At 34.3% G+C, this 2,975-nt stretch overlaps 1 non-coding gene across 1 annotated transcript; it reads right to left on the bottom strand.

Moving 5' to 3' along the window:
• Window positions 1–2,016: 2,016 nt before the first annotated feature.
• TRNAS-GCU (transfer RNA serine (anticodon GCU)) lies at window positions 2,017–2,089 on the bottom strand. Its single transcript has one exon. It is a non-coding gene; the product is annotated as a tRNA-Ser (tRNA).
• Window positions 2,090–2,975: the final 886 nt, after the last annotated feature.

Below are 2,975 nucleotides of genomic sequence, written 5' to 3'. Positions count from 1 at the left end.
CTCATTTAGAGTTGCTTCCATTTTATTTATCATGAATAATGATACTATGGACATAGTTGTACTTATATCTTTGTGCAAATAAGCATGTTTCTACAAAATAAATGTTTATAGTAGAACTTCTGAATTTCAGAGTATATGAATTCTCAGCTATACAAAATAACGCCTGTTGTTTGATTTTGCTGTTCTTACCACTTCAGCTTTAAAAATCAAGTCATAATTCTTCAGGGCTATTTATATTTTTACTGCCATTGTAAACTCTGATTACTCCAATTTCTCCTTAACTTGGTATTAGTTAGACTTTGTATCTTTTAATTTTAGTCCTTTAGATTAACTGTATGTATTCATGGCTTTGCTGTGCATTTCATTAATTACTAGATTCATCTCCTGCTTAAAATATTTGGCCATCTATGTATCCTTTTTTCTGAAGAATTTTCCTTTTCTAAAAAGTTTCCTTTTAAGAAACTTTCCCTTACCTCTCCCTCCTTTTCTTCTTTCTTTCTTTCTTTCTTTGCTGCAAAAATTTATTTTGGATTATCTGGCTTTTGTTACTAATACATTTCAATTCTAAAAAATATTATGAATATATTCCCTTTTCTAGTTATATGTGTGACAAATATCTTCAACTACCTGACTTGCTTTTGACTTTCTTAATGATGTTTCTGAAGTTTATGACCTTAATGTAGTCAAATTTACACACCTTCTCATTTACTTACAGAGTTGTGTGTGTGTGTGTGTATGTGTGTGTGTTTAATGTGACATTAAAAAACCTATCTCTAACCAGACATCATGCAGATATTGTTTTAAAAATTTTAAATGTTTATTTTTGAGAGAGAGAGGCAGAACACAAGCAGGGGAGGGGCAGAGAGAGAGAGAGAGAGAGAGATAGAGAGAGAGAGATGGAGACACAGAATCCAAAATAGGCTCCAGGCCCTGAGCTGTCAGAACAGAGCCTGGTAACAGGGCTCGAACCCATGAGCTATGAGAGTATGACCTGAGTTGAAGTCAGATACTTAACTGACTGAGCCACCCAGGCACCCCGATATTGTTTTATATTATCTTCTAAGGACTTTATTTTCTCCCTTTAATATTAGTTATATGAACCATGTAGAGTCGCTTTGTGTGTGTGTGTGTGTGTGTGTGTGTGTGTGTGTGTGTGTGTGTTTATGGCATGAAGTTGTTCTGTGGTCCATTTTCTCCATATTTTCGCAACTGCTGTTCAGTTATATTTTTATCATGTACAAATGGGCATGTATACATAATTCTGGGTTCTTTAGTTTTCATCACTGTTCTTGCTCAGGGATTTGCAAACTTTTTCTTAAAAGATCAGATGGAAAATATTCAGGCTTTGGGCCATATAGTATGTGGTCACAAATTGGTGTAGCATAAAATAGCTAGGTTCTAATGAAACTTTATTTTCAGAAAGTTGTGATTGGCATTTAGGTCACGTGCTCCCAATTCTCAGTTTTGTCTAATCTTGGTATAATATAGCCCTATTTAATAACCATGCTGTATGATAAATCTTACAATTCGGTAGGGCATTCTTACCATTTTGTTATTCTTCTTCAGAGTATTTGGGCTAGACTCAGAGCTTTTTATTCCTCCATTCATTTTAAAATCAGCATGTTAGATTTTTTCATCCACCTTCCAAAAACTCTAAGGAGATTTTCACAGGGTATGCAATATATCTGTATTTCCATTTAGTGTAAATTGACATCTTGGGTTTTCCAAATCATGAATATAATATATTAACTCCTTGTATTTGGGTTTTCTGGAACATCTTTCAATAAAGTTGTATTATTTTCTGCATAGACATATTGCAAATATTTTCTTAAATTTATTAAGAGGCAATAGGTATTTTGATGTTACTTTTATTTTGTTTATAATTTCTCTTACTGTTTTAAATAAATACTACTGATTTCTAATGCAGATATGAAATATTAGTTATTTTTCTTACATTTTAATCTTGATTATCTTACTGCTCTTTTTAAAATTATGTATTTATTTTTAAGTATTCTACACCTAATGTGGGGCTTGAACTCACAACCTTGAAATCAGCAGTCTCATGCTCTTCCTACTGAGCCAGTCAGGCTCCCCTATTTTACTACCCTTAAGTTATCTTTTACTTTTAGCAAATGCAAAAGTAAATACCCTCTTCTTGCTCGTTACAAAATGCTCAGTGCTTATCACCATTCTTGGAATATAGTAGAGTCTCAATATATTTAAAATGAATGAATGAAAAATGAATAACAAGTACATCTAAAGTGATGGGACACCTAGCTGGCTCAGTCTGTTGAGCATACAACTTCAGCTCAGGTCATGATCTCGCAGTTGGTGAGTTCAAGCCTGTGTTGGGCTCTGTGCTGACAGCACAGAACTTGGAGCCTGCTTCAGATCCTGTGTCTCCCTTTCTCTCTTACCCTCCCCAGCTCATGCTGTCTCTCTGTCTCTAAATAAATAAATAAATAAATAAATAAATAAATAAATAAACATTAAATTTTTTTTAAAAAAGTGAAATGCTGACCATTATATGATGAGCATGTATTGGAAATATTGCAAGAGAAGATAAATGCTTTTGTATTTATGAAATTAAAATAAAAAGTTTTAGTCTAAATATTTTAAATCTATGAAATAAAGATTCTTTTTCTTTTTTTTATGTTTATTTTTTATTTTTGAGACAGAAAGAGTCAGCATGTGAATGGGGGAGGGGCAGAGAGAGAGGGAGACACAGAATCTGAACAGGCTCCAGGCCTTGAACTGTCAGCACAGAACCCAATGCAGGGCTGGAACCCATGAACTGCGAGATTATGACCTGAGCTGAAGACAGATGCTCAACTGACTGAGCCACCCAGGTGCTCCTTCTTTTTTCTTTTCAATGTTCATTTAATTCAGAGAGAGAGAGAGAGAGAGAGAGAACAAGCTGGAGAGGAGCAGAGAGAGGGAGAGAGAAAATCCCAAGCAGTCTCTGCACTGCCAAT

This window comes from Prionailurus viverrinus, chromosome D1 (assembly GCF_022837055.1).
Source record: "Prionailurus viverrinus isolate Anna chromosome D1, UM_Priviv_1.0, whole genome shotgun sequence".
NCBI lineage: Eukaryota > Metazoa > Chordata > Mammalia > Carnivora > Felidae > Prionailurus > Prionailurus viverrinus.
The sequence above is the reverse complement of the archived record's forward strand: the minus strand, read 5'-3'. Positions and strand labels throughout refer to the sequence as shown.